This window comes from Lathyrus oleraceus, chromosome 2 (assembly GCF_024323335.1).
Source record: "Lathyrus oleraceus cultivar Zhongwan6 chromosome 2, CAAS_Psat_ZW6_1.0, whole genome shotgun sequence".
NCBI lineage: Eukaryota > Viridiplantae > Streptophyta > Magnoliopsida > Fabales > Fabaceae > Lathyrus > Lathyrus oleraceus.
This window is the reverse complement of record NC_066580.1, coordinates 117,757,564-117,775,710: the sequence shown is the minus strand read 5'-3', so window position 1 is coordinate 117,775,710 and position 18,147 is coordinate 117,757,564. Positions and strand designations below refer to the sequence as shown.

At 39.9% G+C, this 18,147-nt stretch overlaps 1 non-coding gene across 1 annotated transcript; it reads left to right on the top strand.

Annotated features, from left to right (window-relative positions):
- The first annotated feature begins 14,050 nt into the window (after positions 1-14,050).
- On the top strand, positions 14,051-14,157 carry LOC127124697 (small nucleolar RNA R71). The gene has a single exon (XR_007804158.1). It is a non-coding gene; the product is annotated as a small nucleolar RNA R71 (small nucleolar RNA).
- Positions 14,158-18,147: the final 3,990 nt, after the last annotated feature.

The following is an 18,147-nucleotide window of genomic DNA, read 5'->3' as shown; positions in this document are numbered from 1 at the left end:
CATGTGTGATGCTAGTGACACTACAGTGCGGTCTGTGTTAGGACAAGTAAGAAACCTATTGTTACATGTGATATATTGTGCTAGTCATGTTCTTAATAATGCATAGATGAATTATTCCACTACCAAAAAGGAGTTGTTAGCCGTTGTTTATTCCTTTGACCAATTCAGGTCTTATTTATTAGGGTCAAAAGTCATCATCTATACTAACTACGTTGCTTTAAAATGTTTTTTACTAAGCAGGAATCGAAGCCAAGACTCTTAAGATGGATAATATTTCTTCAAGAGTTTGATCTTGAAGTTCGGGATAAATAGGGGTGTGAGAACACTGTGGCAGATCACCTGTCCTGCATGTCCATGATTGAGGAAACAGAAGAGACACGCCCTATTAAGGATGCCTTTGTTGATGAGCGCATCTTGGCCGTAACGGGTGTTTCATGGTTTGCAGACTTTGCGAACTACTTGGTAGGTGGAGTTATACCTGATGATTTTGATTCTAACAAAAGGAAAAAGTTTGTACAGGATTGCAGGTTCTACGTATGGGACGATCCATTCCTTTATAAAAAGGGGGTGGACGGGTTGGTCCGAAGATGTGTCCCTAAAGGAGAGCAAAGGGAAATCCTCAAGGATTGTCATAATTCAAAATATGGAGGACACTTTAGTATTGATAGCACCACAAAAAAAGTCCTCCAATCTGGGTTATATTGGCCTACTTTGTCCAAAGATGCTCAATTCATTGTACAAGAATGTGATAGTTTCCTACAAACATGTAACATTTCAAAGAGGAATCATATGCCCCATAATTCTATTTTGGAGGTGGAACTGTTTGATGTATGTGGAATAGATTTTATGGGACTATTTTCACCTTCTTTTGGTCATAATTATATTCTTGTGGCAGTTGATTATGTGTCTAGGTGGGTAGAAGTTATGGCATTTCCTCAAGGATCCGACACATGCGAGCCCCAACCCAAATATGTACTTGAGCGAGTTCATCTTGCTTACGATGACTCTCAGGAACACATATATCGAATGTCCATGTTTTGTTTTATGCAATATTTTTATGCACATATTGGCTTGCTTGGTCGATACCTCACCCATCAAGTGGAAACGAGGAGAGCTGCGCAGGGCTTCAGAGACCCTCCAGCACCTTTCTATTTCCTCTCCAATGTCATCCTTTGTGCATCATGGCAAGCCAAATGCCATGACCAACTATGACACTCCGATGATGGATAAAAATAGGGACGCATACGAAGATTAGCTTTATTTTACTTCATTTTTATCTTTCTTTTTCGTTTTTTTTCCTTTATGATTGATGACTTAATGTACTTTCATTTTTTGTTTTTTCTATGTGTTTCCAAAAACCCTCAGTCTATTACATTATTGGTATTTTCAGTTAATTCATCTTTATGTTTATGTTATTTAAGTGATGATAACTCGCATGAACGGTAGACTATGAACACCCAGACAAAGTTTATCTGCCCAAATCATGCAAATACCAAGCAATGGCAATATTTTTGAAACGATTTGACGTGGTTCTTTGGACATTTTACTGAAAGGGGGTGTCAGGCCATGTTGAAAGTATGAAAAGTTGCATCACATGCGAGGCACTCTGGAAATTGTTGGCCCTTATCAACATGGTGAGAACAAAAAAAGCCAAACATAAATTTCATCCTATGAGACCATTCAAGTATATATCATCTACAACTTGTGTCTGCTCTTTTGTGATAGCTTGTGCATATTAGACACACTAAGGAACATTTTTACACCCTTGAGCCTTTCTAGCCATCTCGTCTATTAGTATATCCTTTGTTAACCCATGTTGAGCCTATAGCCCGTTTAGTTGTTACTATTTTACCACATCATGAACCAATAGCATAAAACACTTCCCTACCCTGTTCAGATTATTATCTTTTATTTTTGGATCTATGTTTAATTTTAAGTTTGAGGTTGTTGATGTAATAGTACCCTTTAAGTTTAAGGTAGTTGCACAGTAGTATAAAAAAGTGATTGCACTTTAAGAAGAAAAAAAGAGGAAACAAAGTGAAAAAGAAGATTAAAAAGATTTTAATGAAAAATAAAAAAGAGAGAAGATATATATACAGGAGCACTCACCATAAAGAGAACTCGGTTGAAAAATTGAGAAGTCTAGCCAGCTGACCAAAGAAAGCAGTATTTAAGGAAATCCGACAATGATATTTTGGAGCGATCATAGTGAAAAGAATGATGAAAATACTATGAACCATTATCCCATTTATCCATATATTATCCCACCTTAGCCCTAGCCCCATTACAACCTTAAAAGACCTCCAAAAGTGTGTGTAGTGTCTATTTGGTTATTGTAAAAGAGCTTATGCAAGCTTATGGTATGGTAATGCGTACTATACATTTTCAGTGTATATTCATAACACCAGAGAGAAATTGTGAGACTGTGAATAGGGATGACATGAGAAACAGTGTTCTCAAGTGTTGGTGTGACAGACAATTCGATCTTGATGATCAGGCCAAACGAAAGGTAGGAAAAAAAGAGAACCATGGAATATCTGAGAGGTGTGTGTTTGTAGCCTTATTTTGCTGATCTTTAGTGACATGATGTTTTGATGTAGAAAGTTTCTTGAGGGAAAGCAACAATCTATGTTTGGGGTTGTGATCAGTCATCATTTATGTAAGTTTTGATGTCATTTGAATGCCAAAAGTAGATGGATTATTAGGAGTTTTGACAATATGTTAAGTTATTTCTGTAGATTTTTACAAAAGTTTGATTTGCTAGTGCTTCGATAATTCTGAGCTATTTTCTATGCTTGAGGTAGTGTTTGATATGTATACAGGGTCAAAAGATCAAGAGGAAAGGGATCAGAGAAGAAACTGGACGAAAAACGCATGAGTAGGAGAAAAAATGGAGAAAAAGCATGTTTCTTGCCAATACGCGTATGCGGCCTCTTAAATGTGTATGGCCACTCAGCCCCACCCCTAGCATATGCGTACCAGCAATAGGGGGAAAGTCTCTGCTCATACGTGTATGGCAATCCTCATACGCGTATGGCAACTCTCATACGCGTATCAAACCAGCCAAGTCAAGTTCTCCAATGCAGCAGAAGCCTTACTGATGCGTGTTTTTCGCAAGTGTACGAATCACGTCAAAGTAATATAAAAGATTATCGAATCCACAGAGACCAAGTGTCAATCTATCAAACCTGTTGTTATGGTGTGTATCTAAGGCATCTATTTTTAAGGGTTTTAATAAGGGTGCAATGGTAAATAAAATTATAATTTTAAATAATAAATAAAGACAGGCTCGAATGTAATTCACGCAATCAATGATAATCCAGTACTTGTTAGTGGAACTACTTATGGGCAATGTTTTCTCCTTTGAAAAGAACTAATTTAACAGGAACTGTCGCTTTCGCGTATTCAGAACCGAGTTGTACTCTCTAATCAACCCCTCCTATTGTCACGGATAAAAAGGTGCGTACTGCGTTAGAGTAGTAAACCTATTTTTAAGAAATATAGTATCTTAACTAAGTTGAAAAGTATTTTAACCTGGACTTCTTAGCAAAAAGAGGTTCTTACGAACCAGAGTTTAAACTTCCTAACGCGTCCGAAAATCGTTTTAAAATCTCTTTTCTTTTTAATCTAAAATCTCCTAATAAACTAGACAAAGCGCTTTTGGCTGTTTTTGAAATAGTTAAAAACAATTACTTGAATTGAAAGATAAAATAGCCCTTAGGTGTTTCCACGAACAATTATACTGATTACTGGTTTAATTACGATCCTTACATTCTAACCTTTATAGAATTAGTTAGACATGATAAAGTAAATATTCTTTTTATAGTTTTTCATAAAAGTAATTTAAAGCGAGTGCGGATAATAAACAAAGTAAAGTGCGAGTGCAGGAAATAAACAACGTAAATGTGCGAGTGCAGGAAATAAACAACGTAAATGTGCGAGTGCAGGAAATAAACAACGTAAATGTGCGAGTGCAGGAAATAAACAACGTAAATGTGCGAGTGCAGGAAATAAACAACGTAAATGTGCGAGTGCAGGAAATAAATAAAGTAAAATACGAACTTGAATTAAAATGGCGGCAGGATTAACTTCCTCCAGAGTGCTCCAAAAACTCGAACCACAGACAGATTACAGACTCGATCACTCGATTGCAGAGGCACCCCGATGTGGAATGGCAACTGCTTTATAACTGATATATGCCTAGAGAATTCTAATTCTGGATGAAGAAAAACGAAAATCTAAGGTCCTATTTATAGTAAAAACTGAAAGCATGAAATGACAGGGACGCCCCTCCACTAAAAAGTGGAGGTTACTGATTTTGGCCTTGTGGCGCCCGCCACAGGCCTATGGCGCCCGCCATGGTCCCTACAGGGGATGATGGAGTGGGGATCGTGGGTCTTGACGGTTGAGGAGTGGTCTTGAGACGTGGCCACGTCATGGCTAACCCCATGGCGCCCGCCACGGTGGGTGCCGTAAGTGCAAAACGCTGAATTTCTAGGTTTTCGCCCGTTTTCACTCCTTTTTCGCTCCTTTTCCCGATTCAAGCTCCGATTATTATAAAAACCTGAAAACATAAGAAAACAAAGAAATAACAAAGCAAAACAACAATAAAAGCTAAGAATGCATGCGAAATCGGAGTCAGAAATACGGTGAATTTTAGTGTGATCAAATTCTCCCACACTTAAACCTTTGCTTGTCCTCAAGCAAACATTAAAGCTTAAGAAAATATGGTGTCAACACTTGTCTTTGGGCTAAAGGGATTCTAAGTTCAAGTCAGGATGCAGTGACAGATACTAACTAAGTGAACCAAGGGTACCATAGTAACACAAACACAAACTTCAATCCTATATTAACCACTCCATATCATCCCACAATACCTAGGCCTATCTTCTCATCTTTTTGTGTCCTTTTCATTCAGGCGCAATCACATTAAGCCCGTTATCTGTACATGCTTCATAGTAGAGTGACCGGTTAGTGATTCTGATCCATAACATAAGGTTTCTGGCACATAAGCATGTGTAAACCTGTTTTATTTCGCCTAAATGTAGCTGCGGGGGATCGGATCGTAATCCGCCCTACCAAGTTCAGTGCCAGATACCTCTGAACCAACTAACAATAGGTGACTTGCAAATTTTTTTTTTTTTTTTTTTTTTTTTTTTTTTTTTTTTTTTTTTTTTAAAAAAAGTATTAGCACTGGATCATTCACTTATGTTCATCGGCCCCCTACGTAGAGCATGCTTAAGCCGGAGCTGACTGCTAAGATAAACTACTTAGGACAATTTTTAAAATGATAGTAAAGGCCAAGATGGTGGGGTTTAGGAGTGATTCCTATATTCAAGAGGTCTATGGTGCTAAAATGGTTCTGATGTTTCAAAAAGTTGACCTAGGTCACTACATCCTAATCTAAACCTGTCCCAAAGCCCAAAAAACATGTGAAACAACATCATTTTCTTTTTAAAAATTTTCTGGTAAGGCTAAGGAAATGGGAAAAAATGAAGATGAACTAAAAAGACACTATACTGGTGACTCGTCAGACTCATGCATTATCTAAGAAAATTAAATTACTGAAAGGAAATAACTGAAAGGAAATAATTAACTAGAAAGGGAAATGACAGAAAGCAATAAAATCCCCTCCCATACTTAGATCGAACATTGTCCCCAATGTTTCGAAATAAGATAAGGGGGGTAACCTGAAAAAGACTACTGAGGAGGGGCACTGGTGCCTTCGCCGTCCTGATGTGATGGTCTGGAACGACGGGATCTACTACGATGCTGGTCCCTCCGGTCGAGTCGTGCTGATAAAGCAGCCTGAGCACTCCGAACCTCTCGAAGGTTACCTAAGATGGAACCCTGAGTGGCCTCGACAAGCTGGTAGTGTTGGCTGTTGAACTCTCTCTGACGGTTCTGCTCTAATGAGATATCGTTCAAGGTACGGCAAACGTTGCTATAGGCACGATCCGAAACCAATCGCGATTGTTGCATGAAGCTCATATTGTCCGTCAGCTGCTGTGAAATAGTAGAGAGAAGGCCATCACGCCTTTCTTCTCTAGCTGTCATATCACGCCACATCTCCTCGGTGACATGGAATCCAGGAGCAGTACCTGCAACAGGGTTAGAGGAAGATGGTGCGGTGTGTGACTGTGAAGGACGATGGGGGGACATGTGAGGGATGGGAGACTGCTCTCTCCGATCATACTCATCATCAGTGTCATGTGCCTCCCCATCGGGAATATTAGGAGGAAGTGGACCCAAAACACGTGGAGCATTAAGATCATAGGTCCAGTTCCTTTCATCACGTACATCAGTACGTCTACTGCATGGTAGAGCAACAGATGGGATAGCTACCCCATGAACCATCAACTCATAACCACCTTCTCTCCTTGCTCGGCACAATTTCATGTCTTTCAGAAATTTTAAATTAATTGTGCGAGGAGGTAGTGGTTCAAGTGTAGCTATCTCATCGTTCAGGCCAAGAGCCCGAGCAATATACGTAACAAGCCCTCCAAAAACAATCGGTCCTGTTTTGTTAGTAAATAAAGTCATATGAGCAAGCATAAACGGGACCGGATTGATGTGGGTTCTAGTGAGGCATCCTTGCAAAAATAGGAGTTCACGAGCATTTACCTTGTTTGGACTTTCCCGGCCAAAAATAGTACATGCCAAAAGAAGTCTAAAAACTCTTATGGCCGGGTTGTGAATGGTCGACGCAAGTATCCCTTCGAAAGAATTAATTGAAGAACTTGAAAGCCTTTGCCAGAAGGTAAATACCTCGGCCGACCACTCCGCATCCAAAGGTGCCTCACAAATTGCACCTTCCCTATGAGGGATTCCTAACAAACCTGCTAGATTGTCGGTACTGAATTCATACTCAATTCCGAACAGTCTAAAAATAACAGTACCAACAGTGCTAGCAGTGTTAGGACTGACAGTGTATATTAAAGAACTCAAAAACTCGGTTGTCAGTCGCTCATAGGTAGGTTCCTGATTAATGAAAATATTATGCAAGCCTAGAAATTCTAATAAATTAAAAACACTATGATAAATACCCAAAGCATACAGACAGTTATCGTTGACGTACCTAGTCGAGAGAATTTCTCGACTTTGAAGCCTCTGAATAATTTTCCGTTGCCTTTCGCCCGGTCTTCCATCACGAAGAAGAAATCCGTTGAACTCCATTGTTGAATGCTCCTTAGGTAGTGAAAATGGTAGAAAAAGTGGTTTATGAGGGAATGATAAAGTTTTGATTTTTTTGGTTTTTTGATGGATGAAAATGGAAATGGATGTTGGATATGTTTTATGGATGGTGGGTATTTTGGAAATGAGGGAGCTTTAATGGGGTTCAAGGAGGATTTGGAAGGTTGGAAAAATGGGTTTTTGGTGAAGAAAGGGATGAAAATGGTGGAAATGGGGATTCAGCCCCGTACTTGTTGTTGGTACGGTGTGGCGCCCACCACAGGGCCTATGGCGCCCGCCACAAGGCCAATTCCTGGGCCTTGTGGTTTTGGATCCTCCTTTTGGGCCTTCTTGCACCTTTGTCTTCCGGGGGGTCTGAATAGCGTTTTTCTTCTTCTTTTCAAGGCTTGAGGCTTGCATATTTTTTGTAAAGACAAAAATGAAAATATTTTTGTCTTATATTTTTTTTTTTCTTTGCACGACAAAAAAAAAAAAAAAAAAAAAAAATAATTAAAGAAACAAAAGAAAAAGAAAAAGTTAACATTAGTGCATAATATGTATATATATAAGAAATTCAGAGTGCATGAAAATATAAAAGCTGCAGTAAAGTAATATATGTCTGGAAATGCGATAAATAAAATACTAGGGTAATGCTGTCAGGGTAGAATGAGTCATGTGGTAGGCGTCTTTTCCTGGCTTGATCCACGAAAACTCAGCTATCTCCCTCCGAAGCTCTTCAATCGCCTGATGTAGAGCATCGGTCTCTGAGGCATGAGTGAGATCAGAAACCTGCATCTGTAACTCTAAGTCTGCCACTTCCTGCTTGAGCAGGGCAGTCTCCTTACGGAGCTCATAAATCTGTGTTTGTAGGTCAGGTGGCTGCAGAGACAAATTGTTAGACATCACAGTGATCTGGGGAGTAAGAGGTGTAGGAGTGTACTCAGCGGCGGGAGGCGATTTCGGCTCTTCGACAGTCTCTCCATAACCCTCTAGAGCATAACTCCAATTTTCAGGATCATGGAAACTGGTCATCAGCTGATCTGGTAATGTGAAATAGTGTATCGCTTCGCCGTCGATCAGCAGTCTAAACATGTTGGGCTCAAAAGAAGCCCTCCTCATCAGTCCTCTATCAAGACAAAAATCAATATCCAGGGTGGTGTAGAAGCAGAAGGTCCTGAGGTGCAATAACTTGCGAGACAGACCCAATGCAGTAGCAATCTGTGTAACAATCCCACCGACATGGATGATGCCTACGGATGATCTGGCAACACTAGCCAAGCCCTTTAACAGAAAGTTGCCACAAGCAACAGGGCGAGACTGAGTCGCACAAAACAGTAGGAAAATCTCCTCTTCACTTAGCAGTGTCTCTGTATCTGGAAAACCTAGGAAAGAATGTGCTAGAATCATCTGGAAGTACCTCAATGCAGGGTTGTGAATTACCTGAGAAAACTGGGTAGAAGGATCTTGGCTCCCTCCGCCGGATATTTTGGTCCAAAACTTTTCCACTTCTCTGCTCATAAAATACCCCATCGGTGTATCTGGAATAGCATCAGGAGTAGTCTGGAAACCTAGCAAATCACCAAACTCCTTGTGAGAGAATGAGTAGTCAATCCCGAACAACCTGAAAACAGCGAGTCCATCGGGTCCAGCCCAGGGGTCATAATGAAACGAGCTGAGGAACTCAAGAGTCAAGTTCCTATAAGTGTTGTTCCTGTAGTCAAACTGTTCCCACTGGAGTTGATGGCATAAAAATCTGACGCTTGGCTCTATCCCCAAGGCATCCATGCAGTCATGGTCAGGGTACCTGGTAGGAGCCATAGGGCGTCTCATGTGAACATAGTAACGCTCTCTCTGTGCATCATCTCTAAAGGCCACGTGCATGTCATCAGGGTTCTGCATTCTGTACAAGGTTAGCAAACAAGTCCTGTAAGCACATAAAACATTCAATCGTTAGTCCTGACATAATAATAATAATATAAACAAAATAAAGTAAAAGTAAAAAATAAAAAGTACAAAAAATAAGAAAAACCATGGGTTGCCTCCCATGCAGCGCTTGTTTAACGTCATTAGCTCGACGACCGATATTTAAACATCATTGGAAGGATATGGTGGATCACTCAGAGTATGGCAGGCGTATGTTGTCGGGATGTCACCTCCTTCGTAGGGCTTCAACCTCTGTCCATTGACGATGAACGGTTTACATGTCTGGTTCTTGATTTCAATAGCACCGGATCTCAGGATCTTAGATACTTCGAAAGGGCCAGTCCATCTCGAACGGAGTTTACCTGGAAAAAGTCGTAACCTAGAATCGAACAGGAGAACAGGATCGCCTATTTTGAAGTCTCTTCTTATGATTCTTTTGTCATGCCAAGCTTTTGTTCTTTCTTTGTATATGATGGCATTTTCGTAGGCAGATTGTCTGAGCTCTTCTAATTTGTGGATGTCAAGGATACGTTTCTCACCAGCTGTCAAGTAATCCAAATTCAAAGTTTTGATGGCCCAATAGGCCTTATGTTCCAATTCAAAAGGTAAGTGACATGATTTTCCATAGACCAGTTGATAAGGGGTTGTTCCTATAGGAGTTTTGAAAGCGGTTCTATAGGCCCATAATGCTTCTTGAAGTTTCTGTGACCAATCCTTTCTAGATATAGAGACAGTCTTCTCGAGGATTTGTTTTATCTCCCTATTAGATACTTCCACTTGTCCATTGGTCTGTGGGTGGTATGGTGTTGCTACTCTATGCTTAACTCCATACTTGCTTAAAAGTTTATCAAATATTCTCGATATGAAGTGCGATCCTCCATCGCTTATGACTAAACGGGGTGTTCCAAACCTGGGAAATATATAATTTTTGAATAATTTGATGACTACTCTGGTGTCGTTTGTGGGTGCGGCGATAGCTTCAATCCATTTAGGCACGTAGTCAACAGCTACTAAGATGTACTGATTTCCAAAAGATGGTGGGAACGATCCCATAAAGTCTATACCCCATACGTCGAAGAGTTCTACTTCTTGGATATTTCTTAACGGCATTTCATTACGTCTTGAAATATTTCCTGTGCGTTGGCATCTATCACACTTGACAATGAAAGCATGGACATCACGCCACATAGTAGGCCAGAATAGGCCAGCTTGAAGAATCTTGGCGTAGGTCTTAGATGTGCTGGCATGTCCACCATAGGGTGCAGAGTGACAATGCTCAATTATATTATTTACCTCTTCTTCTGGAACACAACGGCGGAAAATGCCATCTTTACCTCTCTTGAAAAGAAATGGTTCGTCCCAATAGAAGTTTCTCACATCACTATAGAACTTCTTCTTCCGGTGGTAGTTTAGATCAGGGGGTATGATGTCAGCGGCTAGATAATTAACAAAGTCTGCATACCAAGGTACATCACTTATGGCTAAGGATTTTTGAAAATACTCATGAGGGTCTGGGTTATCTTCTTCAATGGTTTCTAGTTGGGCTATCAGTCTATCATAGGCAAAATCGTCATTTATGGGAACTGGATCAGGTTTCAGGTATTCTAGCCTAGATAGGTGATCAGCTACCAAATTATCAGTGCCTTTCTTATCACGGATATCCAAATCAAACTCTTGCAGTAATAGAATCCATCGAAGTAACCTAGGCTTGGCATCCTTTTTGCTTAGTAAGTAACGAATGGCAGCATGGTCGGTATAAACTATAATCTTGGCTCCTACTAGATAAGATCTAAATTTGTCTATTGCAAAAACTACAGCTAGGAGCTCTTTTTCGGTTGTTGCGTAATTGAGCTGTGCAGCGTCTAGGGTTCTACTGGCATAATAAATCACATGTAACTTCTTATCTTTTCTCTGACCTAGAACGGCTCCAACAGCGAAATCACTGGCGTCACACATTATCTCAAACGGTTCTGACCAATCAGGGGGTTTCATTATAGGTGCTGAAGTCAGAGCTTCCTTCAGAAGATTAAATGCTTCAGTACATTTTTCATCGAAGATAAATTCAGCATCTTTCATTAAAAGACCAGTTAAGGGATTTGTTATTTTGGAGAAATCTTTGATGAAACGTCGGTAAAATCCGGCATGTCCAAGAAAACTTCTTATCTCCCTGATAGTCTTCGGCGGTTTTAGATTCTCTATGACTTCTATTTTTGCTTTATCTACCTCTATACCTTTTTCGGAAACTATATGTCCTAAAACAATCCCTTCGGTGACCATGAAATGACATTTTTCCCAATTTAGCACAAGGTTTACCTCCACACATCTCTCCAGGATTTTCTCAAGGTTGACAAGACAATTTTTGAAATCTGATCCACAAACTGAGAAATCGTCCATAAATACTTCCATAATTCCATCTAAATAATCAGTAAAGATAGACATCATGCAGCGTTGGAAAGTTGCAGGAGCATTACAAAGTCCAAAAGGCATTCTTCTATAGGCAAAAGTTCCAACTGGGCATGTAAAGGTAGTTTTTTCTTGATCTTCGGGGTGAATAGGTATTTGGAAGAATCCTGAATATCCATCTAAATAACAAAAGTAAGAGTGTCTGGCTAGGCGCTCCAACATTTGATCTATGAATGGTAATGGGAAATGGTCCTTCCTAGTTGCTTTATTTAATTTTCTATAATCTATGCACATACGCCAACCTCCATCGGTTCTTTTTGCTACAGGTTCGCCCTTCTCGTTTTGCACGACTGTGATGCCTCCCTTTTTGGGTACTACATGCACAGGACTCACCCATTTACTGTCCGAGATCTGATATATTATACCTGCCTCTAGTAACTTAAGAACTTCAGTCTTAACTACCGCACTCATTATAGGATTTATTCTACGTTGGTGTTCTCTGGAAGGTTTTGAATCTTCTTCAAGCAAAATCCGATGCATGCATACGGATGGGCTTATTCCTTTTAGATCAGAGATCTTATATCCTAAGGCTGAGGGGTACCTACGTAAAACTTCTAATAATTGATCGGTTTCTTTTTGGTTTAAGGTAGCACTGACTATAACTGGACGATTCATATCTTCATCCAGAAATTCATATCTCAGGTTTTTAGGCAGTTCCTTAAGTTTTACGGTCGGTTTCATAGGGCAAGGCATAGGATCTGGGGTAAGAGATAAACATTCGTGAAGGTTATCATCAATGTAGGGTGTTTTATAATTGTCATCTTCCAAAATAAGGGTTGATGGCAATTTTATAGATTTATTTTCTTCTTCTTGTTCTAATTCCCTAATGCATTCTTCGATGATATCTAAGGCATAACAAGAATCTCCTATCACAGGTGCCATAAGAAATTTTGACAATATAAATTCTATCTTCTCTTCACCTACCTCAAAAGTTAGTTTTCCTTTTTTAACATCTATTACGGCTCCAGCAGTCGATAAGAACGGTCTACCTAGGAGGATTGGTATGTCGTCATCTTCTTTAATGTCCATGACAACAAAATCAGTAGGTATAAACAACTGACCCACCCTAACAGGGACGTCTTCAAGTATGCCTATAGGGTATTTAACGGATCTATCGGCTAATTGAAGCGACATCTTAGTAGGTTGTAATTCTCCTAAGTTTAATCTCTCACAAACTGCTAAAGGCATTAAGCTCACACTAGCTCCTAAGTCTAGAAAAGCTTTTTCGATGACATGATTCCCTAAAATACAAGGAATGGAAAAATTTCCGGGATCTTTATCTTTCTTTGCTAACCTATCTTCGGAAATAGAATTACATTCCACGGGTTTCGGATCTTCAAGTCTATGTTTATTCGTAAGTATGTCTTTGAGAAACTTAGCATAAGAAGGTATTTGGGTGATGGCTTCTGTAAAGGGGATTTCTACGTGAAGTTTTTCTATAACCTTAACGAATTTTTGATATTGATTATCGATTTGGGTTTTCTTTAATCTTTGAGGGTATGGTATTGGTGGTTTGTATGGCGGTGGTGGTACATAGGTTTTATTTTTAGGTTCTTCTCCTTTTTCTTGACTTTCCGGGGTTTCAGGCTTCTCTGGTTCCTTTTCCTCACTCCTCTCAGAAGTTTCAGGCTCACTTAATCTAGGGTTTAAAGGCTCCTTATAAGCGGTTCCACTTCGTAGAGTAATGGCATTAGCTTGCCCTTTCGGGTTTTGTTGAGGTTGTCCAGGGAACTGTCCTCCAGGGGTAGTCTGTGGGGCTTGGTTTAACGCTACCTGAGAGATCTGGGTTTCAAGCATCTTATTATGAGTAATGATTTGATCAACCTTGGTTCCTAACTGGGTAATTAGTTCGTTAACATGGACGCTTTGGTTCATGAACTCTTTGTTTTTCTGTTTTTGAGCAACGATGAAATCTTTTACAATTTCTTCAAAGCTCGGGTTTGGCGGTACAGGTTGCATAGGTTGATTTGTTCTAGGGGCTTGGTAACCTTGTTGTCTCGGAGGTGCGGTATTTTGAATAGGGTTATTATTTTTGTAGGAGAAGTTTGGGTGATTCCTCCATCCAGGGTTATATGTGTTAGAAAATGGGTTCCCTTGGGTATAGTTCACTTGCTCAGTGTTGGTTTCATTTAACAGATTGCATTCGGCGGATTGGTGTCCTTGCGTTCCACATATCTCACAATTCGGCGAAACTGCGGCTACAGTATTCGGAGTTGTACACATATGTTCGACTCTAAGGGCCAACGCGTCCATTTTAGCCTGCATCATGTCTATAGAGCTTAGCTCATGTATTCCTCCTTGGGCTTCCTTCTTTTCCACTGTCGCTCGTTCCACTCCCCATGATTGATGGTTTTGGGCCATATCCTCGATAAGGGCACTAGCTTCAGGGTAAGGTTTATTCATCAGTGCGCCACCAGCGGCAGCGTCGATGGTCATCTTAGTGTTATAATGAAGTCCATTATAGAAGGTTTGGATGATTAGCCAATTCTCTAAGCCATGGTGTGGGCATGCTCTTAATAGTTCTTTATATCTCTCCCAGGCTTCGAACAACGACTCTCCTTGGAGTTGGGTAAATCTAGTTATAAGGTTTCGAAGAAGAGCGGTCTTACTTGGGGGAAAATATCTAGCAAGAAAAACTTTCCTAAGGTCATCCCAAGTTGTTATTGAATTGGGTGGAAGGGAATCTAACCATGATAGAGCTTTATCTCTGAGGGAAAAGGGAAATAATCTTAAGCGTATCGCCTCAGGAGAAGCTCCATTGGTTTTAAAGGTGTCTGCTAACTGAAGAAAGTTTTTTAAATGTTGGTTTGGGTTATCAGTAGCGAGACCTGAGAATTGTCTCTGTTGCACTAATTGCAGCAGGGATGGTTTAAGTTCAAAATTATTGGCTGGGATAACGGGGTTTACTATACTGGAACTAGGTTCCTCGTTTGATGGTTGGGCGAAGTCCTTAAGAGGTCTTCGGTTTTGTTCTTCGGCCATAGCTATCCTATTCCTATGGAAAAATAAACGTGCGCGAGCGTAACGTTCAGGTTCAGCTAGAGGGTCTACTAAACTTCCGGCACTGCGAGTCTTTCGCATTGACCGGTGGGTAACAACCTTAGTCTAAACGGTATAACTACAGGGTAATGAAATTTGACGAAATTGGTCCCCGGCAACGGCGCCAAAAACTTGATGCGTGTTTTTCGCAAGTGTACGAATCACGTCAAAGTAATATAAAAGATTATCGAATCCACAGAGACCAAGTGTCAATCTATCAAACCTGTTGTTATGGTGTGTATCTTAGGCAACTATTTTTAAGGGTTTTAATAAGGGTGCAATGGTAAATAAAATTATAATTTTAAATAATAAATAAAGACAGGCTCGAATGTAATTCACGCAATCAATGATAATCCAGTACTTGTTAGTGGAACTACTTATGGGCAATGTTTTCTCCTTTGAAAAGAACTAATTTAACAGGAACTGTCGCTTTCGCGTATTCAGAACCGAGTTGTACTCTCTAATCAACCCCTCCTATTGTCACGGATAAAAAGGTGCGTACTGCGTTAGAGTAGTAAACCTATTTTTAAGAAATATAGTATCTTAACTAAGTTGAAAAGTATTTTAACCTGGACTTCTTAGCAAAAAGAGGTTCTTACGAACCAGAGTTTAAACTTCCTAACGCGTCCGAAAATCGTTTTAAAATCTCTTTTCTTTTTAATCTAAAATCTCCTAATAAACTAGACAAAGCGCTTTTGGCTGTTTTTGAAATAGTTAAAAACAATTACTTGAATTGAAAGATAAAATAGCCCTTAGGTGTTTCCACGAACAATTATACTGATTACTGGTTTAATTACGATCCTTACATTCTAACCTTTATAGAATTAGTTAGACATGATAAAGTAAATATTCTTTTTATAGTTTTTCATAAAAGTAATTTAAAGCGAGTGCGGATAATAAACAAAGTAAAGTGCGAGTGCAGGAAATAAACAACGTAAATGTGCGAGTGCAGGAAATAAACAACGTAAATGTGCGAGTGCAGGAAATAAACAACGTAAATGTGCGAGTGCAGGAAATAAACAACGTAAATGTGCGAGTGCAGGAAATAAACAACGTAAATGTGCGAGTGCAGGAAATAAATAAAAGTAAAATACGAACTTGAATTAAAATGGCGGCAGGATTAACTTCCTCCAGAGTGCTCCAAAAACTCGAACCACAGACAGATTACAGACTCGATCACTCGATTGCAGAGGCACCCCGATGTGGAATGGCAACTGCTTTATAACTGATATATGCCTAGAGAATTCTAATTCTGGATGAAGAAAAACGAAAATCTAAGGTCCTATTTATAGTAAAAACTGAAAGCATGAAATGACAGGGACGCCCCTCCACTAAAAAGTGGAGGTTACTGATTTTGGCCTTGTGGCGCCCGCCACAGGCCTATGGCGCCCGCCATGGTCCCTACAGGGGATGATGGAGTGGGGATCGTGGGTCTTGACGGTTGAGGAGTGGTCTTGAGACGTGGCCACGTCATGGCTAACCCCATGGCGCCCGCCACGGTGGGTGCCGTAAGTGCAAAACGCTGAATTTCTAGGTTTTCGCCCGTTTTCACTCCTTTTTCGCTCCTTTTCCCGATTCAAGCTCCGATTATTATAAAAACCTGAAAACATAAGAAAACAAAGAAATAACAAAGCAAAACAACAATAACAGCTAAGAATGCATGCGAAATCGGAGTCAGAAATACGGTGAATTTTAGTGTGATCACTTACGTGTATGGATCCAATTGGGCCATATGCCCTATGTAACACCCCAAAATTTGCCCTCCTCATTCATGCATTCATTTTTAGGTCATTTAACATTTCATATTGCATTTCATCATGTCAATCAGAATCAGATCCAAGAAACTTTATTTAAAAAAAAAATGAAAAAAAAAATTAATAATAATAATAATAATAAAAAATTTAATTAATTAAATAAATAAATAAATAAATAAAATATAATAGAAAAATCTTGGACTTGGACCTCTCTCAAAAGCCCACTAAGCTACCAATATTAGCCTATAAATACTAGAGTTTCATTGAAACAAAACAGAGAGAAAAAGGAAGGGAAGCAAAATACTCTGAGGTTTTCTTGGAACAAAACCCTGGTCAAAACCTGGAGACTACCTGACAGAGAACTCAGAGCAGCCTCCAAACCCTGAAGGAAACTCAACTGCACAGAATCACCTCTGCCTCACATAAACCCTAGATTGTTTTGTAAACCTCACGGGTGCAACTCAATTTCAATCAATCTCTCCAATCAGGTTTGCCCTATATCCATCATCTTTATGCCTTTAATTTGAATGCTCTAAATGTATGAGGTATTATGGGTGAATTTGATACCCTTTTGATGCATGTGTTTGACAAGAGGTTTAGGCCTCCTACCCTTGGTTGCTTTTTGTGAGCTTTTTGTGAATTTTAATGGCATGATTCATGTGGTTATATTTTGATTTGGGGGCAACTCTTGGTTACCCTATTTTGTTTCTCTAACCTGTTTGTTGAGTTTTGTTTTATGAGGGCTCATATGACTCTTGCAGAGATGGTTTGCCTGGTGTTCCACTTTATTTGTGGGATACTGCCTGGAAGTTTCATTCCGATTACCTGTACTGACTCACTTTCTTTGATGGTGTTTAGCTTGGAAGGATCCCTGGGTTTCCCATTCCTCTAATTGTTGTTACTTCGGATCTTTATCCGCGTGGTACTTTTACATTTTCCCGCATTTTACTGCTTTCCTAGCTGGAAGACCTCGATAGGAGGCGATGTTTTTGTGTGTTTATTTTTTTTTTTACAGGTTCCTTCGTCCAGGACTCTTTTTGCATGAGCATCCCAAACCCTAACCCTTCATTGATTTTTCTTCTCCTAAACACACGTTTACTCCTTCTACTACAGATGAGTAAGTCTCCAAAGGTCGAGCATCCGGTAGATTGCGTAGTAACGTCGTTCGTCCAAAACCCAATCCATAACCCCGTAGTTAGCCGAACTACGGCTTGCTCTGATTCTCATTCCAGATGAGATACGTAGGCATAAGACGCGATGTCTTAGCGAGCACAATTACCCTTAACCCCTAGGTAGCCGAGCTACAAAGACTCTGATTCTCATATTCAGATGAGATACGTATGCAGTTGATGCGACATCCGTGCGAGTCATTTTCTTTTGACCCCTTTTTTTTTAGTAAATAACACATTAGATAAACCCACACCCTTTAGACAAGAACTACAAAAGTGGATCCCATAGAGTACTACGGATGCGTAGGGGTGCTAATACCTTCCCTTGCATAATCGACTCCCGAACCCAAGATTTGGTTGCGAGACTCTGTCTTGTCCTTTCCTTTTTCCAGGTTTACTTCGAGCGTTTCCTTTCCCTCCTTTGGGATAAATAACGCACGGTGGCGACTCTCCTGTCTTTCTTCGCCGGTTTTTTTTTTTCGCATTCCATTTTTCAGGTTGCGACAGCTGCCGACTCTGCTGGGGAACCGGTTTCCCTAAGCGAGTCCCTCCTAGCTTTTGTAGGTTGTTTGTTTATTGGGTGTTTATTATTTTGTACAATTATTTATCTTTCAGCATTTACCTGC